This window comes from Uloborus diversus, chromosome 10 (genome assembly GCF_026930045.1).
Source record: "Uloborus diversus isolate 005 chromosome 10, Udiv.v.3.1, whole genome shotgun sequence".
Lineage (NCBI taxonomy): Eukaryota > Metazoa > Arthropoda > Arachnida > Araneae > Uloboridae > Uloborus > Uloborus diversus.
This window is the reverse complement of record NC_072740.1, coordinates 124423751-124451666: the sequence shown is the minus strand read 5'-3', so window position 1 is coordinate 124451666 and position 27916 is coordinate 124423751. Positions and strand designations below refer to the sequence as shown.

Below are 27916 nucleotides of genomic sequence, written 5' to 3'. Positions count from 1 at the left end.
TCGCTTTAAGCAGGATTTGCTCGTTAAAAGCGATCTATGATTTAACATTATACCAACTAAGCATTTCTCTTTTCCTCGCTTACTGCTGGCTCTCGTTCAATCAGGGCTCTCTATAAACGAGTTTGACTGTAGTAGAGAACATAGCACTGCAATCATAAAATAATAAAGTCGTGAGATTTTTGTAATAACATTCAGTGATGTCAATAACTTTAGTGCGCTCAAGAAAGAAAAATGTTCCGAGCGCGAGTTTTCAATGGATCCACCCAATCCATTTAGGAAGAGCTACTTCTTTCGAACGAAAACACTTTCCCTTTACGGCACGATCCATGCATTGAAGGTCAAGAACCAAGAAACTATTAGCCTGGAATATCAGTTTTTTTTTCCCAAAAAGTTTTAATTCTAGGCATGGCTTTCTAAATGGCTTTTTCTTTCAATGAGAGAAATGACTTAGTTCACTTTCAAAAATTTTACTTTTAGTGCTTACAGTTATTCAGGGTGACTTAGAGCTACTATTTCTATATTGTAAATAGTCCCACTTATCAGGGGTGCCCATTCGCCCCCCCCCCCCCCAAGTTCAATGTCGAAATCCTCCCCCACCCATCAAAAATCTTAACTCTCTACCTTTTTTTTAAATTATTTTTATCTCTCTTTTTTGTTTTAGGTATTTATTTATATTTTAATATTTTTATTTATTTATTTATTCCTAATTATTGTTATTATTATTTTCATTATTTTATATGGAAAGTTCTGTGCTACGCCACTGACATTCAAGCACACACACCCACACAAGCTAAATAAATAAATAAAACAAAATATAAACAAAATAAAAAAGTTAAATTAATAAATAAATTTAAATAAATGAATAATAAAAATTTAACAACTCTTCAACAAAATTTTCAGTTGCATCATAATTCTCCCCCCCCCTGTAGGCACCCCTACCACTTATACAGGGTGTCCGAAGAGTCCGTGCCACATTTAGAAAGTTCATAGATAAGCAACAAATTGTCGTATGAATAAGCGATTTGCACAAGAATTCTTCAAAGATTCACGAATTTTTTATGATATCTAAAAAAAAAATAATAATAATAAAGCAGAAGAAAAAAATTCTAAATTGTGCTTAATGAGAGTGCTGTACCGTCACAGAAAGAAGAACAAACGTAATGTTAGGAGTTTACTCAGTTTTTTAAACAGAAAGCAATGCTATTCATTATATAGTTGGATGTGCACATCGTTTGTTGCTCAAACCACATCCAAACTAATGTTATTTGCATTTCTTCATCTTCAATGCTACACAGTTTGAAATAAAAGAATGCAAAAAAAAAGAGGAAACCTGTGAAGCATTAATAGTTCAAACCAATACAACAAGTATTATAGTAGAAAAGCAACAAGTTGTTCACACGACAACTTGTTGCTTTTCTATGAATTTCTAAAACGTGTCGAGGACTCTTTTTTTTTAACAGTTATTGGGCATCTTAGTATACAACGAAATAAAACTTACTCATTAACTATTGTCGTCTTATCTAATAAACAAGACCATCAATTATCAAATTGTTATTAGCTGGGTTCAAAGTTAGCCTGATATTTTGGATTACTTTGAGTCATGTCAGAAATCGGATGTAAAATATATTATTTCAACAAAAGCAGTGCAGCTATAAGGAAAGATTTCAAAATTTATGAATGTTAAATATATCCACAGCTTTGCATTTCACAACATCACATTTCAACAGCGTCCAGAATAATTTCCAAACAGCAACTTCAGAAATGTTGAATGACGTTGAGCTGTGTACAATACTGTCAGAGGCGGCCCCAGGGCTGGACAAACGAGGCCTCTTCCTAGGTGAAAGTGAAAACAAGGGTCCCCATTCCCTCAGTATTACATTTTCTTCCTGCTTTTAAAATGTGCTCAAGAAATGTCACTTGAAAAATTGTAATTCAATTATAAAGGGTGTCCCAAAATTAAAGCAAGATTTGAATTTGCCACCATTTTTTCCATAAATTGTTGGCAGCCATGAAAAAAGAACAATTTGATAGTTGAGAGTTTAGGGTTAGTAAAAATGGGGTGTTATTGTACCATACAGCTAGAGAGTGAAACATTTCAATTACTGCATAAGGCATTTCCTAGTCGCGTACTCTCTCATTTCGGTCATCAGAATTGGCACCCTAGATCGTGTGATTTAACATTTTTAAATTTCTTCTTATGGGGTTATTTGAATTCAAAGGTCTATGTCAACAAACCCACAACCACCCGTGCATTACCGTGTTGCGATACCGAGCGCCAACAACAGTAACTGCTTGATCAGCCTCAACTTTCATTATTTTTGAAACAATTGTTCAATAATGAAAGCGCGTTATTATATCGTATAACGCTCCATTTTTGATTACCCTAAACTCTTAGCTGTCAAATTGTTCTTTTTTCAGGGTTGCCAACCATTTATTGCAAAAATGGCGGCAAATTCAAATCTTGCATTAATTTTGGGACACCCTTTACTACTCTCAAAAGCAAGCCGCTCACTTTCGAGAATTCTTCAATCCAAAGACGATTTTTGTCATTAACAAAGATTCTTTTCTCTCTAAAACAGAAATTCATGCTTAAATCTCATGAAATTTCGTCAATTTGACAAAAAGTTGGAGCATTTTGTAAGAAGTTCTTTCGTCAAATATGACGAAAGTTTCGTGAGATTTCAGCTTGTTTTTCTGGAAAAGTACTGGTTGAAAATTCTTAGACCTGTAAAGTTGAAAACCCTTGTAAGTTGACCACCTGTCTAAGTTGACCGCTATTTTCAGGCACGGAATTAGATCTATATCATGTAATTGAATCTCTATAAGTTGACCACTAAAAGTAGTGCACCGCAAGTGGTCAACTTACACAGGTTTCACTGTGGTAGTTAAAAGTAAGTCACAACTTACAGAATTGAGAATACCAGTTTAGCTTAAATATAAAATATAAAATATTTCAAATTTTATGGGAGGCATGACAAATAAGTCTTACCAGAAAACAATAGAATGTTCCCGGTATATTTCAGGTTAATGTACTCCAATAACTCAACAAGTGCTTCTTACGAATGAAAAAGTACAGAGAAGATGAAATTATGTGAAGAAATACGTCTCGTTGTTGATATCACTGTGCTATAACAATCTCCAATTAAAATTAAAGTGAAAAAAGTTGTTTGGTCATTTTTTTCTTATTTCATATTTAGAAATTATCATGTCATGCATTTTACTAAACACTTAAAGCATTTCCTCCAAGTAAACTACCAAGCAGACGAAAAGAAAAAAAAAAGGGAAAATACAACAAGCACCTGCTTTGAGTCTATGATGGATGCTTTTTAATTATGCAAAACGTACTATTGAGCATTTGAATCGATTATTTTAAAAAGATCACAGGTCCCATTACGCATCTTCTAAAATCATTGATTTATTTTTTAGATCATCATTCCTCTATTTAAAAAAAAATTTGCTTTAATATTTTAGTAAAAAATGTTACAGACCAGCGGCAGGACAAGGCTAAACAGCATTTTGTAAGATCCGTTTAATGTGTTTATTCGGCTATTCACTGCCGCTACAAAAGCTTTATTAACATTGTTTAGCATAAGAGCATACATCCGGGAGAAATAGCGTACCGTTGCTGACACTATGAAAGAGGATTTTTTCCAATTATCATGTGACAATCGGTAGTGTTGTTGAACTTTATGGAGTTCGGGTAGTACTCTCTATAAAAAAAAAATTTCTGTGCTCTTAATAGAAACTGTCCGATTATAGTGAAGTTTCATACGCAAAAACATCTTGGCCGAACATGCACATCACTAAATTGTGGAGTTCAATAATAGAATAAATGGAAGTTCAACGTATCGGACGACGCATTCAACAGGTGGATATAAGGACAGATTCTCATTCTGATGATCAACATTATTTTTTGCATTTCGACTGCATATATCGCACACCTAGTACAGCGCTGCCACATCTGCAAAAACAACTTTTCGAGAAAAATCAGTTTAAATGTAATGCGTTTTAGCTCAAATTATAATAGTACCACGCTGATACATCTCAAAAAAAAAGAAGGTTAATTTTCTTCCGATTGTGGCTGTCTTTTAATAGAACTAATAAAAATGCACCAGGAAGTGTATATTACTCAAAATTAACAATTTTTGATTTGTGGCGGTGCTGTATTAGATGTGCGCTATCTTACGTCTACTGTAAACTATGCCTCGCGGGTAGGATTCATGCTTGCTATGAGCATCTGTCTGCGTTTAAACAAGAACATACTATTAAACTGAAATCTACGAATTAGACACATCGAACAATTACGTGACATTTGGATAGCAGTGATGTGGCTACTAAACGTTGGTGGTAAAAGTGGGTCAGTGATAGCAGACATGATTGCAAAGATAACAGTGATATAGAGTCACAACAAAATGGAAAGCCAGACTAGCAGTCAGAACTAAAGCCCTCAAGCTCTTTAGTCAGAACCGTTCTCGAGCATCCAACGTGTGATACACACCTGTCCAGCATGGCTTAATGTCATGCGAGTCGCTTGCGTTGGCCGTCTAGTCGTTTGCTTTTCACTCTTATTCACACGCACAGTCAAGTCCGATTACAGAGGTGACGGCCTCAATCAACTTGGAATAACATTTTTTGGGGTGTATAAACTAAGTAACGAATCCCGTTTCCAACTCAACACTGATGACTACTGCAGACGTGTATAAGGACGTCTATAAGGATATCAGACGTGTATAAGTATAGCAAATTGCACGTCCGCACACGGCACCTCATAAGATGAAGTCAAATATTTATTAAACTGTTTAGGTCACCTGATTTCTCTCTTATAGAGCATATTTTGAACGTTATGCAACCATCGCGGAAAGCTAAACATTTAACTGGACATTTCGAAGGAATTTGACACGGAATGAGGCAGAACACCATCAAAAACCTTGATAAATCCATGCCACCCCAAAGACATCTGGTATCTAGTCCAGAGATGGTTTAATGCCTTATTGATTTCTTTTCTTTGTAATGGTAAAACTCTGTAATAATTAAGTCAACTGCTCTGAAATCGTAATCGCTTATCATCTTGTCAATGATCTTCGCATCTACTAATGTTTTACGCAATCGGAAAGCTTCTTCTTGGGGCATCGATTTTTTTCCCCTATACAGTGTGTTTATTGCCTTTTTCGTGGGATAGATTTTATATAACCCGAGTTAACGTTAAAAAAAACTAATATTAAGCAATGATCGCCAATAACGTACCACGATAAGCAAAAAGTGAAGACCTCTCACATGACAATGAAGAAATTAATAGGTATTTGAAAAATCTTTTCACTTTTACTTATCTCAATCACATTATTGACTGTTTTCATTTCACTGCCAAAGTTGTTCATATTATAAGATAAAGAATAATTAAAAATAATCTTTTTAAAAAACAATTTATTTTGACAGAATCAAGGATGATAAATCAATTATATAATCCATTTAAGGAACTTGTCCTTACTCTTATATTCGTCTTTAAAAGGAAAGAAATGCTCTAGTAAATCAGTGAGGTTTCTTTCTATACAAGTGAGCTCCATTCTATTTAAAAAGCAATTGAATGAGGTAACAGTTATTAGCGAAAACCTCTAAGGACTATTCGTGGTATTGCCATGCATCACTTATCTATCTATCAAGTGAATACAGGCGAGAAAGATCTTTCAGAATAGGCAATCAAATTTTATGGCATCTTTTGGATGGACGTTTAAGTGATGACAAAGCAATTTGGAGGGGAGATTACTTTTTGATGCCTCCGGAATAAAATAACGGTTTCTGCGATGTTAAATGTGTCAGTTGTTTCGAGATAAAATTGTTCATTTTATTTCGATTGTAAAGCAATTTCTCTGAAATAGCAGAAATATCAAGTTCATTTAATTTGAAAAAAAAAAAAAAAAAAAACTTATGGTCGTCTAAGTTTTATGATGCAAAGGAAGTTTCCATTTCCGTTACTTAAAAATGGGAGTGGGATGAAAATTTTTATTTAACTCTTTAAAACATCTTTATTATAAGCACCTAAAACTTATGTGAACGTTTTACGTATGCCGTACCACGTCAGCAGTCCTTCTACTGTATTATTCAATGTAAAATAAATTTTGAATGTTCTACTTCGGATTAAGTTCACTGAATATTAAATAAAAGTTATCACATCAGACCTCGGTTAATAAATGACAACTTATCAAAATTAATGATTAATTGATACAACAGCATAAAAAGCGTAATTAAAACTATATTATTATTATATTTTATATTATTATTATTATATTATTATTTATTGTTATTAATTATTATTATTATTATTTTTCTTGTATTGCATAGAGAATGCGTTTTTGCCTCTGATCAAGTTTGTTTATTTCTAATGTAGAAAAAGATTTAGTTTTATTTTATATGAAAGTTTTGGCCGATTGTGGTAAAATGTTTCGAAAAAATTATATTAATTTCTGAAGTTTTTGAATACACGTATTAAATCGAGGTTTACATTGTAACCGTTAAAGAACATTACTCTGAATTAGATTTGTCGTTTTGATTTCAGCAAAACGCTTTCAAAGTTGTTACCTAAGGTTTTCGAATGAATTTGTAACTATAAAATCAGTTAAAGTAATGCGTGGATTTCTGCAAGAAGCGTTTTAATGGAATAAAATTCATAATATCCCTCTTACGTTTATAAACACAAAGAACATAAAAATGTTTTCAATATAAATCCTTTTCAGTTAAATCAGCTAAGTATTTTTTCTCAGTACATAATAAAAGCCACAAGAGCAAAAACAAAAGACAAGAATTAAAACACCACTGAAAAATACACATTTTTTTTTTGTCATTCATTGCTGTGTTTTCTTCCGCTGTGAGGTATAATTTTGAAGCAAGAGTATATAACTTGAAAAATAGTATTTTGATTTTATTTGATCTAAAGATGCTTAATCAAGAATCATTAACGTTTTGTAAAATGTGCTATTGAACTGTATCTTACCAAATATTCATATTTGTCAACTCGTTGAATGGGAAAGAAGTCGTCTTTCTCAATGAGTTTGGCACATTTTAGCAATAAGTCGCTAACTTCATTTATTCGGTTATATTTACTCTAGAGATCATCCACTCATATTTGTTGCTTATTTTTAGATTAGACATTTTAGAGTTTACATACAGTCATCGTATTCGCTACCATGGCATGCCTTTTATTTGGGTAGTTTTTCGCTAAATGAAGTTAACTCAATGCCTTTCATTGTTTTATTTATGCAAAGAGCGTATTTTATTGTTTGTTTCGCTTAGTTCATTACAAAAATATAAATATTTACTAGAAATTAGTTGGATGGGGTGTTAGGGTATTTTTATGTTTGGATGACTCCTGTTTAACGATATTAATTCATCTTATTTTAATATAACAAATGCTTCGTTGAAAATGTATTTAAATTTTGTTGGATTTAAAAAGCCTGATCAACGCTCATTAATGTTTTGAGAAATGCTTTTTTGAACTATGTCTTACCAATAATTTATATTTCCGTTTGAATATCAATTCAATGGTCGGAAGAGAAATCTTTGTCAATCGGTTTGACACGTTTTAGCAATAAGTCGCTTAGTTCATTTATTCGGTTACATTTACTCCAGAGACCATCCACTCATATTAGTTGCTTATTATTAGATTTGACATTTTCGAGCTCACATATAGGCATCGTAGTTGTTACCATGGCGTGCCTCTTATTTGGATAGTTCATCGCCAAATCATATTAACTCAATGCCTTTCATTGGTTTGCTTATGCAAACAGCGTATTTTATGTTTGTTTCTCTTAGTTTATTCTATAAAGATAAATACGCATGAGAAATTGGCTCAAGGTGGAATTGTGGCTTTTTTGTTTTAGTTTCACTCATGTAACATCGATATTACGTTATCTTATTTAAATATATCAAATGCTACTTTGAATATTTGAATTTGAATTTTGTTGCCTTTGAATAAGCTTGATCAGCAATCATTAACATTTTGTAAAATGCTTTTTGAAGCGATGTCTTACCACGCAATGGCGGCGATTCGGGGGGGGGAGGGGCAAGAGAGGGAACCCCCCAGTTTTTATGGTTCATTTTTTTGATTTTATTTTCCAATTTATAAAGCAAAGCTACAAATTATAAAAAAGGCAGAAATGATAAAATTTTCAGACCATAATTATTTGTTTTACTTAGTATATTTGTTTACGAAACATTATTTAGCACAAAAAGTAACTTTTAGTTTATGTATTCATTGTTTAGATATTAGTAAATCAGTTGTTTTACTTAAACAAGCAAACTTGCTTAATGAAATTATTACCAAGTGTTTCTAACATCTCAAACAATTTTGGGGCACATAATGTAAGTCTAATTTATGAATAAGTGATTCTTCAGGAAAAGTTATTATGCACATAATTCATCAAAATCTTTAAAAAAAACGTGAGTTAAGCTGTTAGATTTGCATCAATTACCACTCATATGCTCTCAAAACCAGCCTTAGCAAAGCTTTGTATTTTTTTCCGCTTTTTTTTCCTTTCTCTTTTTTTGCTGTCGCTAAAAATCCTATGGCTTTTAGTTATGGTTTTTTCTCCCCACTTTTCAGTCCCAATCGCCGCCTCTCCTTACCAATAATTTATATTCCAATTTGAATGACAGAGAGAGACGTCATCTTCCTCAAACAGTTCGACACACTTTAGTAATAAGTCGCTTAGTTTATATATTCGGTTACATTTAATCTGGAGACCACCACTTATATTTGTTGTTTGTTATAAGACTTCATATTTTCGAGCACACATACAGTCATCGCATTTACTACCATGACAAGCCTTTCACATTTGTAGTTCATCAGGGATGCCCCCCCCCCCCCCCAATTTCAATAGCGCAAATTCTCCCCCTTCCCAATTCTGTCAACCCTCTTTCCGTTTTTTATTTTTAGCTCTCTTTTTTAATTTATTTATTCTTTAAAATATTTTTAATTAATTATTTACTTAAAATAATAATAATAATTATTATTTTATTAGAAAAGTTCTGTGCTATGACAATGACATACATACACACACAGACACAAACGAACAAAATAAATGAAATAAAATATGAATAAAATAAATAAAATAAATAATTTAAATTAAAAATGAATAAATAAATACGTTTAAATAAATAAGTAAACAAATTTAAAAATATCTCCCAAAAATTTTGATAGCGCAACGTGCACCATAATGCATCCTTGGACACCCCTGTAGTTTACCGCTGAATGAAATTAGCGCGATGTCTTTCATTGTTTTGGTTATGCAAACAACGAACTTCATTTGTTTGTTTCTATTAGTCTATTTAAAGAAGATAAACGCTCATGAGAAATCGGTGTAAGGCGGAAGTATGCACTTTTATTTAGAGTAAACTCATTTTGAAAAGATTCTATTCTATCTAATTTAAATAGAACAAATAATTCTTAATTTTGTCAACCATCACATGATTAAGTCATTACCCGTAAGAAAAAGGGAGAAATCTTCCTTGTTTTTTTTACGAGTAGGTACTAACGGAAAAACACGAAATATGGAGCACTTTCGTTTTTGACACTTACCGTAAAACCGTACAACTTTAGACCACGTTGCAACTTTAGACCATTGAAGGAATCTGGTAGTATGTGCCATGTAGCGGGCGTTGGAGCACAGCTAAAATCGTTAGAAAAAAATCAGTAGGTTCGCAAGTGTTGTTCAGTGAAGTTCATGTTTTTTACCTCAAGCTCCTTCTCGTGTCAATATTCATTTGTGTTAGGAGGTTTTTTGAAATTTTTGTTTCATCTCTCAAAGTCTCCTTCGTAACCTATATTTGCCGATTGAATTCTCCGAAGGTAAATTTATTTCTTAATTACTTAGGTATCTAGGATGATTTAGCCTTATCGGCGAATCCTGATGTTGCTTTATTTACTTGTCGTTTCAAAGTAAACAAAATACGGAAATTTGAGTGGCAACTTTAGACCACGCATTTTTACTATCGTTTGTCAATATTTTGTGAACAATTTTACATTTTCTTGAGCAATATTTTAGTTTTTGGGTTTTCGTTGGTTTTAGACATGAATCCAGGGAAAAGAAAGAAGATAGGCGACCGTCCTTACCTCAATTAACCTTTTAATTTTCTACCACGGGCAAGGCCGTGCGGATGCCGCTAGTAATTAGTAAGTATACAGCGAAAAAAAATCACGCGTCGAAATATTTTAAGTGCTTATTCGAGTGACTACTGAATAAACTTTGTCATATTTAACAAGTAAAATATATTGAACAAATAATTTATTTTTTTGTACTTCTAAGCTTAAAATATGGCTTTTTTAGCATTTTGTTGGTTTTCATGAAGTTTTTGCTACAACCTTTGCTCTCACTGGATTTTGAAAAGTTATCTATCGTTATCTATCAGTTTGAATTTTTAGTTTAGCTGGTGAAGTTAATTTTAATAAAATTCTTTCCGGATGTGTCTATATATGTGCTAACCATACAATTACACTCTATCTCAAAAAAAACACGAAACAAACAGTAAAATCAGCATAGCTTGAACAGACGGAAGATTACAGCAAAACAAAACTTCCTCCTGTACTTTGCAGTCACTTGTGACGGCAGTTCCACAGAAAAATATTTGCACAACTACATATTACTGTTTAATACGACCTGTATGCAAACAGGCTCAATAAAGCTGTTGCTACTCTTTTCCGTTGCGTTGAATGTTACTTTTTTCTGGGGGAGGGGAGGTCATTTCGTCAATTTTATGTCAGGCATTTCTGAAAAGATGTCTATAACTAAAGTACAGATGATCTGGGAAATCTAATGCTCAATGAATAAATCTGCAAGTAAACAATCATAATCTGCTTTTTTTTTAATCTTAAGCTAGGGACATCACTGATTGTACCTCTTGTTTGAAAATTAAATATTGCTTTTCAATGTTATGTCGCTTGTAATCGCCACTTTTTCTATTCAACTATCGAAGAAAAATTCGTTGCTGTTAACAGTTTTCATTTTGTAACCATTTTTTCTGTTTCATGCTCATTTTTTAAGATACGAGAGTAGTATTGTCTAATACGTTAGAAATTGTTGAGAGCTTGGAACAAGTTTATACAATTTTTATGCCAAATATTCACTGATAAATGTTGAACTTATCGCTGAAGTCAGCGGACTCTAGGGCAATTATTTTACCTGTGACAAACAGTACGCTGGGCTACGAGAATAAAAAGTTTGTAAGGTGAATTTTTTCCTTATTATCAGCGAGGTAAAAGAAATAAAAATAAGGGGGAAACAGTCTTTTCTGCTGTCATGCCAATAAAGTCACAGAAATTATCCGTGCAAGAAAAATTATTAACAATTCATGAAAAAAGGACATTTTGATTGTTTTTGTTCACATTAAGGACAAAATAGTGACCTAGAAAACAAAAGTACGACAGAAAAGTTAGAATCTCTGTTGAAGAAACTGAAGTGCTCAAATTTTTCGCAAAAAGTTTGTTTCTCTTAAAAAAAGAAAAAAAAAAAACTTTTATGATCACTACTAATCTGTAATTAAACAATTAAATGATGTATTTGTTTATTTAGCTCTCTTTCATAATAGCACTGAATTAAGTCATATCATTCATAATACTTATCACATTAGCACTAGGCTGCTCACTTTTTGGACATTAAACGACAATTTGGATTTCTTTCAAGGAAAAAAAAAATCTCGTTCAACAAGCATATTTTATTTTAATTCGATTTGAATTTTAAATAGCTTGTTATGTATAGATAACATAGAATTTTTGGCAATGAATATCATCTGGGAACGTGCTTTAAGCCCAAATTTAAAGTGGAAAACATGGAGTTAGTCTACTTCAAAAATTTAACGAAGTTCCGGACTTATTCCCAAAAATTCCCGGGTTTTTTCCCATAGCTCAAAAACTGTGTGTTCTTTGCATTTCTAGTTGTATGAGCAAAAACTATATATATATATATATATATATTTAAAAAAAGTTCGTGCGTATTTTTGGTACGTATGGTACCACGAATCTGAAAACATATAAAATGAAAACTACTGTGCTATGTTTTATTTACCAACGCATTAAACAATCTTAAATAAATCTACAAAGCCTAAACTTGTCCCTGACATTTTATCTACTCGTTACTTGACGTCAGATTTTGATTCCTACAAAAAGATAACATGGATTTAATCCTAACGTTTAAAAAAAAAAAAAAAGTAAACCAGTTAGAACCTGGAGTTTTTATAGAGTGGGATTACTTTCTACGCATATTGAAAACGGTCATTTATTTCATTTATCCTTTCACTTCCAGGAGCATGAAAGCTAACAAAAGCAAGCAAAAAAGGAAAACCCGACAATTCACCTCTAATTAACAACAAGTACATAATTAGGACATTTCCATTTGCGAACTTCTCTTACTTTAGCACAGCGGGTTCAATTAAAAGGAAATTGTCACTCAAGAAAAAACCTATTGTGCTGCATAAAATATTATCCATGCATAAAAAGGGGGATAATTATGTCGCTAAGCGGTTGGCGGTTTTTTCTTAATACTAGCACCAGACTAGGCACGATCTTTACGGAGAAAATGAAAACACTGACCCATTAATAATTTTACCCGCCAAAGCACTAGAGTGTCCCTAAATTCAGTAAATAAGGAAAATATACCTATTTTCTAATATTACTAGAAAGCTTCTTCACATCAATAGAGCACTCAAATACAGGAATTTGTTTCCTTTTATAGCTGCTGCAGTTGACAATGAATTTGCATCTTTTTCGAAGTACAAAGGAATAAAAAGAAGGAAGAAATTTGAAAACTATCATCGATTTGAAAATATTCGTTCCAACACTTATTCGCAGCGATTGAAGATTCTGTATTCATACGCTAGTTTGCATTTCAAAATCACATATTTTGAAACTTTTATCTAATCCTCATATATATAATAGCCAATGATCGAGTAACGCTCCTGACGTCATTAACAATGAAACTCTCACCATGGCAGGATAATTTGAAAAAAAAAAAAATGTTTTGGTAATTCTTAACATGCTGGGAAAGGCTTGATTGTGACAAGGCTGGACTGGATCCGGTAACTTATCTGTTTTACTGGTAAGACTTGTCATTTCAGGGGAATGAAGAAACGAAAAATTGGTAAACAATGAACGCTATCTACTGGAGTTTAGAATTAATCCACTGGAGTTAGGGTTCAAATTTCAACCATCAAAATATCACCAAACGGGCAATTGCTCTGCCGTGTGCAGGTGAACGGCAGTATCTGCAGAAATGAGTTTTCGAGATATTTGAAGAAACGCGTTTTGGATTCAATACTAACTATGAGGAAAGGTTGGAATTAGCCTTCTTTTTCGTGCTTTTTTCAGCGGAAACCAAATAAGCGAGCTTGTACAATAAAGATAACGTAAAATATATGACAAAAATGCAAAAAAAATGAAAAATGAAAAATTTGCAGTTACTGCCCTTTACCTGCACACGGCAGTGCTTCGTTCAAATGTAGAAGCAATTTTCATCCGTCATATCTTGACGGGCGATTTTCCAGCGATGTAAATATTTGTCAAAAATAAGTGAATGACTTTGCACTATAACTTGCTTGAAACGATTTTCAGTGTACATTTTAAACGCGATTCTCTAACGGTTTTTCAGAAATTACTTCTGTTTTTGTTGTTATGAAGTCTTTCACAAATGATGTCACGCTTCGAGGGGGTGAGAGGCAAGGACGTACACAGGGGTGGAGAAGAGACACTTGTTAGCTTGGGTCCGAACCTGAAGGGAGCCCAAGAATTTTAAAATGAGGGGTGGAATGTATGTAGTGAGGTAGGGGTAAACAATATGGAGTGGGCCCGTAAAAGTCATCTGTGACGAGCCCCAAAATGTCTGTGCATGCCCCTGGTGAGAGGGTTTGTGAAATTGTGACCTTTTATGACAAGAAGGAAAGATGGGGTAGCAGGAAGTGTTACATCACACATGCTTGTTGAAACAATAAAAAATTGCAATTACATCTTTGTACAATATAACGTGGTATATGACAAGGGGAAGGGGGGAAAGCTAAAGTCAAGTGTGATACTTTGCAACAATGGGGGAGGTGAGGGAGATCAAATATGTGGAAAATAACCCATTTTATCATTTATAGATCATTTATGAGTCTCGCTTTAGAGTAAATATGGAGGCTTGTTAAATTTAAAAAAAAATGATGTAGACCTTACATAATATCCTTTTATGAATATTATGTACTACAAATTTTTATGAGGCGCTTCATTTATTAGGGTCAAGGGGGTCCATTTCCTTCCTCCCCCGTCTTTAAAATATTAGTGTTTTATATTTTAGAGGGTTTAGTTTTTACTGTTTTCTGATAACATTTGCATTGAGTACACATTCAAAAATTGCAAGGAAGGGGATAAAATAACTAAATTATTCTTATTTGCATGACAAACTAGTTGAAACCAGTTACTTCGCGTCTGTATATCTACTGGAAAGGAAACAGCAAGAAACACTGAGCTTTGGAAAACAACTAGTACTTCTAGCTTCAATCTTAAACAATACTGATACTACCCACAAAATTATTAGGAAACAAAAGGAAAATTCAGAATGTCTGCTCTTTGCTACATAGTCTTCACTCAACTATAGTTTAGTGTCAAAAATCGTCATATATATAGTAATACAATACGTCTCCAACTGACCCTAATCATTAAAGAGTTAAATTTGCTTTAGTGAATTTTTTTACAAGTTTGCATCATTTGATATACCTACATGCTGTTGTTATTAACTCCCCTTGGGAGTCTTAAGCCCCATTTTCGTTGTGCATGCAGATGAAATTCAAATGGCTTTCGAGGGTATGAGGCCCCCAAATGGGGAGGAGTCCAACTTTGGTCTCCATAGATAGTCGCGCAACTTCTACAACTAAGACTTGTTTCTAAGGAGAATGGAAACTCACCAGCGACTCTCCTTAAATGATAACTGCTAGGACTTCAGGACCCACTGATTTGACAAGCACGTTGTCGATGGATATTTTCCGACGTCGGGCTTCGAATCTAAAACCGTCCGACATTGAGTCCAATGCGTTATCCACTATGCTTCCTACAACCTTTTTGACGCAGATAATTATAAGTTTGTTTCCATGTAATAAAATGATGCGTTTTGGTATCGCTTGTTTAGTCATATTGCATCTCCGTGTTAGTGATTCTTCTTATAGTTTTATCTTTTACATAAAAAGTAAAAGACTAAAATAAACTCTTTTAATGTTTTGCTTTCATTGGTATATCTTTGTTTTCAGAAATGCTTCATCTTCAAAATATCAATTTAATGTGTATTTCCGTAACAATGAGATGTCTGTTCGTCATCGCCTCTTGGGTATAAACAAAATATATTATTAAACTATTTCAATTTGCAGCAATTTTCCCTTTCTCCCAATGGAGGAGTGCTTTTATACACCATCCTTTTGCAGAACAATCGCAATCTAAACAAAACAAAATCACTAGCATTAAAAAAAAAGGGGGAAGTGGCATAATTATCTAACTTTGCACGCAATCTTCTTCTCTTAATATTTCTTTGAAAAGAAAAAAAATGCTAATTGACACTTTTCTTATAAAAAATTATGTTTAACGCACGTTACATGAATAAATAAATCAACGCAATTTTAAATGATATTCCTATTCCTAAATGAGCTATTTTATTTAGCGAGGAGTAAAAATAACTGATGCGCGAAATAGAAAATACCGAAAGTGCAATTGAAATATATTTAGTAATAGGATTTTAAACGCGTCGATTATTTTACTGATCAAGATTGTCCTTACTGAGAGTGAGAGTAGAATCAAACTGAATATTTTTATTTTCTACGAAATATCTTATCAAACATAATTTTTCTCGTAATTTAATGTGTTTACGTTTTAAGGAAGTAAAGGATAAAACATTTTCATTTGCTTATGAAATTTGTAGAATGAAATGTTTTAAAAATAGAATAAATAAATGAATTTGATGTTAATAGTTTTAATGTCAAGTATTTTTGGACAGTGCTATGTTTTTCAAGCAAATGATTTTAAAGTGTTAACAACTAAACATAACATAGCTTCTGAATTTATACATTAAGATTCATTTTGCATGGGAAAACATTAATAAATCAGTTTTGGTCGCCTTATGTGAAGAAAGATATTTTTGTATTGGAAAGGGTTCAAAGAAGGGTAACTAGATTAGTAAGGGGACTTTCAGATTGAGATTATGATACCAGACTTAATAGGCTTAACATGTATAGCCTGGAGCAAAGAAGAGTCTAGGGGACATGATTCAGTTATTTAAATTTATCAAAATGAAAGATGTAAATGGATTAAATTTTTGCGGGGAAAACAGGACGAGGGGTCATTGTTTTAAGCTATTTAAATCTCAGGCTAACTTGGAAATTAGGAAAAACTATTACTTTAGTAGGGTCGTGGGCACTTGGAACAGCTTACCAGAAGAGGCGGTGTTGAGCAAGGGGGTGGATAGCTTTAGGAGAGCCATTGATTTTCATTGAGGACTAATTAATTGACTAGGACCAGCCTAGCTGGGCTCAGAGCCTGTTGCTGGTCGTCACATTTGTATCTGTATGGTACAAATTTTATTTTGATGATTTCTTCATTTATATGAAACCTAAACTATTTCAGTGGTACATACGGTAAAAGCACTAATATGGTGCTTTTGGTCTTGTCACGTACAACTGACATTATGAAGAAAAATATATAATAATGTTAAACAAATATAGTGAGACCCCAATTTTACGTTTCTCAAGGGATTGGTTTAAAAAACGTAAAATGCGGGAAAATGCAATATGTGGGAAATACATAGCAGTAAAACTGAGGACGAGACCCGATAAAAAACGTTGAATGCGGTTAAAACAGGATTCGGGGGACGTAAAATCGGAGTTTCACTGTAATAAAAATCAAGCTTTTGAGATCAGGATCGTATCATTTAAAAAACTTGAGACAAAAACTTTAGTTTTAAGTTTTACTTTTGAAAGCTTAGTCACAACCCAAAGCATCAACTCTAATACAACTTAGTTCTGACAATCTCCGTAAATGTTGAATGCATGCATAAAAAAATACATTGGTACTCCGTATTGGGAAATAACGGCATATTGGGTGACTATTGTGTTATTGGGGACTTTTTGTTTTCCCTGTACTTTTTTTTTATATCTCATATCAAAATAAATAACACATTACTTCACAAAAAAAGAATAAATTTGAATTTTTGGCATCTTGAATTCAAATTATGTTTTTCGCAGTCGCGAGCGTGCGTGTGTTTGTGTTGGCGCGCGTGTGTGTGTGTATGTACGCAAGCGCGTGTGTATGTAGGTGTGTGTGTGTGTGTTTATGTACGCACGTGTGTGTAGGCGTTCGAGTGTGTGTGTATGTACGCGCGTGTGTATTATATGGACGCAACTCGCTGGAGGAGCAGCATCGGGAGGGGCCTTTAGACTCTGGTGGATTTCGGGGGGAAATAAAAAGGAGAGACAGTCATTCAACAGTCAAATGAAAATACTAAGTAATTCGTGATTTCTCAAAAAAAAAAAAAAATAAATAAATAAATAAATAAATAAAAAAATAAATAAATAAATAAATAAAAGATAAATAAATAAATAATATCTGAAAAGAATTTGAATTTTTTGACATCTTGAATTCAAATTATGTTTTTCGCAGTCTAGAGCGATTGAGCGTATGCGCAGGCGCTCGTTTGTGTGTGTGTGTGTGAGTGTCTGTCTGTATGTACGCGCGCGTGTGTGTAGGCGGTGGGGTGTGTGTGTATGTAAGGTAGGCGTGTGTGTGTGTAAAGGTAGGCGTGTGTGTGTGTGTAGGATATCGACGCAACCTGGAAATAGTGCTCACTAGAAGAGCAGCGTGGCCGATCGACGGTGGTGGTGGTGGTGCTGCAGAGGAAGGCGGGGGGGGGGGAATGAAAAGCACGGATGCCATTCAACAGTCAAATGAAAACAATAATCAATTCGTGATTGCTCAAAAAAAAAAAAAAAAAAAGAAGAAGAAGAAGAAGAAATGCTGCATGTGAGCTTGTTTTTCATGATGAACTTAACATAAAAAAAAATTCAGGCTATTGTCATGTGTTTAAAAAGCACAAACTAGCAATAGTCAAAAAAGGGCTTCTTGAACAGATGATTCAGTTAGTGGTAAATTCCATAGATGTAGTATTAACTAGATGCACGGTGGGAAAGCAGATAAATGGGCAAAGTAGACCTCCCGGTAAATCGGTAAGCATCTAAACTATTTAGACGAGATCCCGACAGAAATTTTAAAAAGATAAAATAGATCTATTCTAAATGCTGCAGTTTATATTTATCATCTGCGAAATTTAGCCTTTGTTTTATCATGAATTCTAAATAATAATTTAGAGGAAGAATTTCCGAAAAATTAAAAATGGTCAAATGTGCCCATAACTGAAATACTTAATTCTACTTTATTACTTTGTTTACATAACTATTTCAAGGCACATCAGCACAAAGAGATCTTAAGAATCTTAACTAAAAGCAAAAATATTCCTTTATGTCGGGACAAAAACTGAACGAGCACCTATCCGTAAAAATGCGAATTTATACGAAACTGCCATGTCCAGCATTTAATAAAGGAACCATTTAAAACACTTATACGCAAAGAAAATGGCATTTTTTTTAAAAAACGTTTTTCCTAACATCGATAAAAAAGTGGTGTTTCTGAAATATTAAGATCCATGGAGGGTTAGGTCCATGGATTAGGATCCTAATTTGAGGATCCATGGATGGTGTTCCTGTTGTGATTGAGCCCCCTTTCCTGCAGAGAAGGGGGTTCAAGCCCCCCAGCCAATTCCTCAGCCAGAATTTCCCCAGAGGGAAAATTCTGGCTGTGCTATTGATTCTAAGATATTGAGATATCGAGTGTCAGAATGAATGTTTCATAGTAGTATACATTTCCTTAATGTATAATTAATAACATAAATGAAAAAATAAATAAATACGCTTTTTAAATGACACTTTTCCTGATAACTATACAATATTAAAATTTTAAACTAGTTTGCTGAATTTAATAAAATTAAATGAACGCGTTTCAGAGAAGATATATTTGTGCTTGCGAAAAATAAATGTCGTAACGAAAAACGAAATTCAGATCCGAGAATTTTCACAATTTCTCGACGAAATATCTACCAATACAATGAGTTATTTCTTAGACAATTGCAAACATCAATACGAAATTGAAATTTCCCAAAAAATGACAAAGTGGAGTAATTTTTTCAGAAAACAATGCAAAGTTAAAATAGTCATCTTGAGACTATAGCAAGGACAAATTGCACCAGAGAATGAATCAAGCAACAACTCATGAGATTGAAATTGAGAAATATACTGAAAAGAAAAAAGAGTCATCAATGGCAAAAACTAAGCAAAAAAAAAAAAAAATGTTTTGATTATTTTCTTACAAATTAACTTTCATCGTAAACGTTTAATTTAATTTATAATCGTTACTATTTTTGCGAATATATTTTAAATATATATATAATTTTGAATGGGTGCGGAAAAAGTTGTATGTCGGTTTTCAAAAAAAAAATCAGTATAAAAATTATGATTATAGTCCAGGAAATGAATCACATGTGTTTTTAGTTCATTGCTAGAGATATATTTAGATCAGCATATTTAGATCAGAGAATGCAGTAGATGGCATCGACCTTGTAAATATAGTGTATAAAATTTATGGAAGAACGTTGTATGTTGCAAACCTTCTTCAGGACTTAATTGCAATAGGAAATGAGTAGGTAATTAAATGGAAAAATGTTGTTTGTTGCTTTCCGTGGCCTGTTTAGTATATTGCAATAAGCAGATTTGTTTTTTGGCTGTAGTGAAAAGTTGCTGTTTTCAACATACAACGTTTTCCCCGCCACCCATTCAATTATCCTGCAAAGTTTTACTGCAATGCGGCTTACAAAAAAGGTGTGACCTTTCTTAATTTTTTTACTATACATTTTTTAAATTTTTATCTCATGAGCATAACTTTGGATACGGCACTAACACGAGTGAGGAACTGAAACTCTCATTGTTGTCACATAAAAAGTGCAACACAAGACGAAAAAGAAAGAAAAAAAGTTTCAATTATTTTTTTAGATATATATTAAGGGAGGAATCCTCTCCCCTAATTTCCTTCCTTGCGACAATTGTTCATTTTTTTGAGCATCCCACCTCTTTTTACCTTTTAAAGAAATGTATCAGTTAAAATATTAAGTACTCCCTTCCGACTTCTGAAAAAAGAAAAGAAAAAAAAAACTTCTGAAAAAAGAATGGGTTTAGAGGTTATCTCTAGATAACGGTACGTAAAGGCTAAAAACCCTGGCTATTTTCCGATTTAGGGGGTCATTTTACATAGGAATCAGTGGGAAAGGTATAGTGCCCGATTTTGATGCCGCATTGTTTAAATTGTGTCATTGATTCATTGTGAAAGTGGTGTATCTCCATATTTTTAAATACGCATTTGTTTGATAAATTGTATCACATTTAGTTATATCTTCTAAGTATGGAGGTGAAGAAACTCACTTTTCCAAAGATAAACATCAACTGACAAATAGTAGCTGAACACTTGTATTTTATTTCCATAAGGACAAAATTCCAAAGGACAAGGCATACGAAAATATACAATACTTTAGTATAACTTACCCTTATTATAGTAAGGCCCCCCATTATAGTTTTAAATATTTTAAAAGAGTTTCCTTTAGAAGAAAACTTATGCTTTAGAGCAGGGGTTAGCAAAATAGGTGCCGTGGTCGCAAAATGTCCATGGTATTCATGTATGTAATGTAACCGATATAGGCCAGGATGTTGTGAAATAATGCTAATTCTTCAAAGGGTGCCGCAAATCAGAAAAGTTTGCGAACTCCTGCGTTGGGGTATAAAAATAGAACACCATGCACAATACATTTATACTGTAGAAAGTAATGTGTAGGTAAATAAGTATAACGCTTTTGGAGCACGAAGTCAAAATGTTGTAAATTCCAGATGGGACCACAGAGACTCCTATGACTTTCATATTTACGGTCTATCCAGTATTAAATGTCTGCGAGTACATCCAGGCGAATACGTTTCTGATGACATTCAACCAACTGCCTCAGAGGCGTACTGCACAATGCCTATAGTCTATCCTACACAGTGGTATAATCGTGACTTAAGGGGCGAAAGGAATATCTATTCCCAACCACCTATCTATTTGTGTAAAGGCGCCTTTACGAAGAAGTTGCGACCTACGTCCATCGCCGTGTAGGCATAGATCTAAATCAACTAGATAATGTTGAATTCAGTTTTTATTTTAAGCAATTCTAGTTTTACAGAAAAACGTTATTTCTCTTTTATCAGAAAACTTATGGTTAGGAAAGTGATTTTAGTGGCTGTAAACGAAAGGGTCATTGTACTTTTAATGTTCAGTCGCAAATTTTTAACCATATATGAATTCCTAAAATCCATTGCGTGCCATACCCTAGCCCTCCGCCACATTAAAAAGTTAAGTGACCAAGTAACGAAAACAAAGCCCTGTAAGTGCGGGATGACACCAAATAAATTTCCCGCTCATCTGAGCAGTCACGCTAATTGACTTGCATGCGCAACGCTTCGTATGGGGAAATAGAACGCTAAGTCCGGTTTCCCCGTTGTTTCGACATCCTACAAACCTGAATCAGCATCGAAACTTATTTCGAAATTTGTTGCTCTTCACATCGCTCACAGAACATGAGTAATATTAGACAACAACCTTGGATAATTCATCACACAAGCGGTATAAAAAGGGGCGAGTTTGATTGGATACAATAGTTGACTTTTTCGATTAAACAGTGACATCAAGCGTTCTTACCCAGCCTTCAGGTAAGTCCCGTTGTTTTATTGACTCTAATAACATGACAAGAATTCAAGCAGTGAGAGGCAAAAAGATGGCGGATTTTTTTTAAGCTGCGAGTAAAACCATGTCTTAATTTGCATTGGAGATTAGCTCTTGTACTTACTTTCAGTTTTAGGTGTTTTTTTTGCATTCTGGTCTTAACTCAGACTCTTTAAGCATTAAAATAATGTCTGAAGACCGGTAACGTACATAGACCGGTGCACCCCCCCCCGCAAAATTTAAAAGTACGCTCCCCCCCCCCATGATATTTATAAGTGTGGCTAATTTTGGTTAAAATTTTAACATAGTGCTATTTTTTTCAGGGCGTGAGCTCTCACACCTCTTGCCCCCTCCCCCCTTCCCGCGCCGCGGGGGTTGCGCGGGGATTCTACGTACGCCACTGCTGAAGATCATACTAGAACTTTCACTTCTTTTGTTGGAAATGGGACCTTGAGTACAATGCGTGTACCCTAAGTAGACTTTCATTGAAAAGTTTTTCTCAGTCTATGTTGTATAGCAGGCACCTACCAGGGCTACTAGTACCAAGAGAGCTTCTTCTGTAATTTGTAGTACTCTAAATTTTCAACTCTGGCACTTGCACTCTTTTGCTTCTAGGTGCTTCAGTGCAACTTCTGTCAAGATTTTACAGTTCGCATGTCTAGCTGCAACTGCTAAAGAAACATTTATTTCGATGTTCATTTGAAAAATAACATTTTGGGTAGTTTCCTTTGCTTTTCAAAAACCCGGAAAAATTAGATTAAATGAACTGATTTACCTCGTTATTGTTATGTGATGTTTATCAATTTAGGCAGAGGTTTTTATGTGTGGTGGTGGCGGTGGTTTTTCATGTGAGCTCGAGGAAGCTAAGCTCCTATCCTTTTTGGCATACCTGGACGAGTGGGTTGTGGTATTCAATCCCTAATAATTTTGAAAATATTCTGAAGGAAATTTGAAAGCATGTTAATTTATGTTGACGATGCTTAAACTATGCTCATAAGAGTGTAGTGTATTATTAGTTTATTTTTTTTTATTTCTTTATCTTTACATTATTTTTTCTGTAAGAAAAAAAAAAGTTTAAAATTTTAATAGATTAGCATGATTCAATTTTTTTCCAATTTTATTAATGCAAAATATATACTAAAAAGTAATAATAAAATTATTTTTATGCATAGCTCTTAATGACCAGTGGAGTTGTGAATTTACATTAGATGATCAATAGGTTGACCATATTCTTGGTCTCAAAAACCTGCTCTATTTGTTCAACTATGGTAGACAATGCACTAAATGACGGTAGTTATCAGTTAATTATTTTATGTTGGGTCATCAGTTAATCAATTTCATGTTAAGTACTTATATTGATGAGTGAGATTTTTCAGAAAGTCCTCCAAAAGAAGAGTAAAGGACTTGCAAGGCTAAAATAGGTAAGTCCTGGTGTAATGTAAGGATCCTCAAAACAAAGAAATGCCATTTGAACATTTAGAACACATTTACGAATGAAGTGCAATCAACCGACTTAAGCCTGGAATTGGGGATAACCGATTTTACCCGTTTACATTACAACCTGCAGTTGATCAATATCATGGCTGAAATATCCCGCTTAACACCTGCTAAGGAGTAGATTAAAAATTCTACCAGCAGTAATCTGGTTATTTTCCCCGCATGGTGATTTTTCTTACTGACCAGAGAAAAATTGACGGAGAACCGGCAATTTGGTCCATGAAAACGAGCTCACTGCAGAAAAGAAATTTAATTGACGCGTTTCTGAAATTGTAACAACTATATTGGGTAGTAAGTTATTATTAAATAGCTACAGTATTATTATACTTGTAGAAATTTATAAATGTTTGAATGTGTACAAGGTAGCCTTTTAGGCCTCTGAAAGGGACTTTTTAGGTGGGCAGAAACATTGCTAGGCTCCAAGCGAAGCAGAAACTTTCCTAGCCAACCCTTGCAATCTTTTCTTGCAATCTGAAGTTATTGGAGGGGGAAGCACTAGTGTAGGATCTTCGATTATACCCAGACAGGGAAAAGATGTGAAGCTGACACGATACCAATCTTTCTTAATATTTGTATATCAATGTTTTTATTAAAAAAGAAATCAGAAACATGGTGAATTTACAAAACGTAAAAAACTTTAGTACTCAGGGCATTGTTACGTTAAATTACTGCTTTGAAGGTGAAAGATAGATGAATACAAATTATTGCAAGTGCTAAAAAAGCTATTTTAGGCAATGTTTGGTTATGTCGAAGTAAAAATGAATAATGGAGAATCAGATCGTAGGAATATTTTTCAAAATTTAAGCCTGAAAAATGCTGCTTTTCTGTAGATTCTCCATTACGTTACGTACCCTGTTACGAGATGGTACTAAGGTAGGAGGGGGTAGGGGTCAGGGACTTCTCTTGGAGAATGTTTCTAAATTGAGGTCAAAAGTGGCTATTTTTGGCGATTTTCAGCAAAGTTGAGGAATGGGGAAGTTAGAGATGCCTCTATCGTTTTTTTTAAATAAAGTTTATCTTAGGGTATCTTTAGCGACGTTAGAAGATTGATCAAGTACTCCTCCCGGAAACTATCCGAAATTTTACTTTTTAGTATAATAGCCCTAAATTACGTAAAAATGTGATCGTTACGTGGGCTATCTTTGGTGACATTAGGGGAAGGAAAAACATTTAAAGTCCCTCGCCAGAATTTTTGTGTCACTGAAGCCTTAAAAATGACATACTTGGTTATGAATGACAATGATAGAGGGATAGGGTACGAAACACGAGACCCTGCCCTGCACTAGCATCTATGGGTTTCTCAGGGACTGACCTTTTCGGCCGGGTATCCCTCCCACATCAGTTTTCAACTTTAAGGACAAGTTTATGTTATCCTTGGGAAAAAAAAAACTCAGAGGCAGGGAGGGGGATCTCCCTCAAAAGTATTTAAAAAGTAAAGTTTTAAAATCCAATTTTAGGTTTTCTTTAAAGACTTGGGAAGGAAGGAGGGGGGGGGGGAATTTCGAAATTCGAAACTTATTGGCGCAATTTTAGGCTAACATCAGTAACATTGCTCCTTTTTCAAAACCTTCATTTACTAAGCTGGTTTGCTCCAATTGAGAAAGTCTTTATATTATTTGCTCTCACTGCTTCTCAAAAGGCATCTCATTGCTAATACTGTAGATTTTAATTCCAAATCGACTTCATTTTTTTTTGGCAAACATGCTAATTCTTCCGTCAAAGATTTTTGTTCTGTTCTTAATCTAGCCTTCACTAAGGCTGACAAATGTAGCCAAATTCTTATTCTCGATAAAATTCTATATTTAGATAAATATAGTGATTTAATTGAGGTTGTTCCTTGTGTAACTCTCCACCAAAACCCTAGTTCTATAGAGGTTAACCTAATTGGAACCGTTGTTAAATCTTCTCCATCAGAAGTGAGTCTTCAAAAAGGTCTTTGAGAAAATTATACTCTACCAAAGCTCCATAAACCCAACGTACCTCTCATGTCTATTGTTTCAAACATTGGTACGGCTTCATCTAAACTGGTTAAGTATTTAGTTTCCATCCTTTCTCCTCTTTGGATTAGAAATTCTTTTATTGTCAGATATTCTGTCTATTTTGTTCAGAAGTTACGTTAATTTTAGTCTCATGGATTAACTACGGCTTCTTTTGACGTGAAATCACTTTTTCTTAATATACCAGTTATTGGAGATTATTATTACCAGTTATTGGATTGTCTCAAACTGAGACTCTAAGAGCATTATTTTTATAATATTGAGATGAACTTGTTTCCCTTACTCGTGCTTGTCTTAAGCAGAATACTTTTGTATCTGATTGTGTTTATTTTCGCTTGTCTAACGTTTATGGATAATCTTCTGAGTCCTATTTTAAGTGCCAATTACATGCACTATTTTGAGGCTACACATTTAGAAATCATAACGTTTCCCTTCTACGCTCATAATGATGATAATTGCTTAGTTTTGCTTGGCCAAAACCATGTTGTTACTGAACTTTTAGTTTCTATTTTTTGATTGCATTCAATTAACTATTCAAATGGAAACTGATAGCACTCTTGTTTTAACTTTTTTATTATTCAAAGTAATACTAATTTATGACTACGGTGTTTCGTAAGTCTTTTGCTGTTACACTACCTCTTCATAAATGTTTGTCCGATTCTTCAAACCAGTTTTGGCCTTTTTTGATAATTTTGTGTCCTGTACTTTGAACATTTGTTCTTCTTTCAATTCTTCAAAGGCAGAACTTTTTCATCTTAGAGCTGTGACTTTCGATCTTGGTTACTCTCCTAGCATTATTGAACCGATTTATAGTTTGCTAATTAAGCCCTTTCATTCTGGAAAGATTTCTGCCTCCACGATTCTTATACAATTGTTTTGCCTTATTTCGAAAAGTCAGTCCTCAATTTGCTAAGATTTAAAAAAAAGCTTGATTTTGGTACTGATTGTTCTCCTGAAAATTAAATTAAATTTACAAACTTGAAGCATCCATGTGATCGCCATAGCAACTGGGCCTATAGCATAGCCTATAGCATTTCCTGCAAATGTGGAATTGGTTGCGTTGGTATGACTAAACGTGCTCTCATTGTCTTAAAGAGCATGGATATTATGTTAACTTACATTTTTTTTCCTCGTGCTCCCCCCGGAAACTATAAAAAATTGAACTTTATTAGTATAATAGCTCTAAATTATGTAAAAATGCGATCGTTACGTTGGTTATCTTTGGTGACATTAGGGGAAGGAGGAACATTCGAGGAAACATTCAAGGGCTCCAGAATTTTTTTTGCCACACAAGCCTTAAAAATGACATTTTTGGTTATGAGTGACAGCGATAGAGGGAAAGGTTATCCCCTCTCACACCTGTTTTCAACTTTGGAAGAGTTTATGCTATCCTCGGAAGGAATGAACGCAGAGGAAGGGGAGGGGGGGGGGTTTCCCTCAAAAATATTTGAAAAGTGAAGTATTAAAGTCGCATTTTTAGACTTTCTTTGAAGAAATGGGGGGGGGGAGGAAAAATTTTAAAATTGAAATCTTATAGGCGCAATTTTAGGCTAACATTAGTAACATTGCTTCTTTTTCAAAACCTTCATTCCCTAAAATGGTTTATTTCAATTCAGAAAGCCTTTAGGTTTATTGCTCTCATTGCCACTCAAATGGACTATTAGGCATCTCACTGATAATACTGTAGATTTTACTTCTAATTCGACTTCAATTTTTTTTTTTTTTAGCAAGCATGCTAATTCTTTCATCAGAGGTTTTTGTTCTGTTTCTGATCTAGATGTCACTAAGGCTGGCAAAATGGCCAAATTGTTGTTCTCGACAAAAGTTCATATTTAGATAAATATAGTGTCTTAATTGAGGTTGGTCCTTATGTAACTCTCCGCAAAGACTCTAGTACTAGAGAGGTTAACCTAATTGAAAATATTGTTAAATCTTCTCCATAATCAACTGCTAAGTATGTATTTTCCATCTTTTCTCCTCTTTGGATTAGAAAGCTTTTACTGTCAGAAAATCTGTTGATTTTGTTCAGAAGATACGTTAATTTAAGTCTCATGGCTTTACGATGGCTTCTTTTGACGTGAAATCACTTTTCACCAATGTATCAGTTATTAGAGATTATTATTACCAATTATTGGATTATTTCTAATTGAGACTTTAAGAGCATTATTTTCTAATCTTGAGGATTAATGAACTTATTTCCCTTACTCGTGCATGTCTTTAACAGAATAATTTTGTATTCGATAGTGCTTATTTTAGAATGTCTAAAGGTTTAGCAATGAGTAGTCTTGTGAGCCCTGTTTTAAGTGACAATTACATGCACTATTTTGAGGCTAAACGTTTAGAAGTCATAATGTTTCAGTTCTATGTTCGTTATGTTGATGATTTTGTTTTGCTTGACCAAACCATGTTGTTACTGAACATCTACTTTCAACTCTTAATTGCATCTATTTAACTGTTTAAATTGAAACTAATGGTACTCTTTCTTTTTTCAACATTTTCATAACTCAAAGCAAAGCGAATTTATGATTTCGGTGTTTCGTAAGCCTTTTGTTGTCACACTACCTCTTCATAAATGCTTGTC

At 33.8% G+C, this 27916-nt stretch overlaps 1 protein-coding gene across 1 annotated transcript in view; it reads left to right on the top strand.

Annotated features, from left to right (window-relative positions):
* Window positions 1–21654: 21654 nt before the first annotated feature.
* The window catches only part of LOC129231768 (U-scoloptoxin(19)-Tl1a-like), a 60717-nt gene continuing 54455 nt past the window's right edge, over window positions 21655–27916 (top strand). The window contains exon 1 of the mRNA XM_054866132.1: window positions 21655–21828. The gene's annotated coding sequence lies outside the window, so the exon portion shown is untranslated. The remainder of the gene's footprint in view (window positions 21829–27916) is intronic.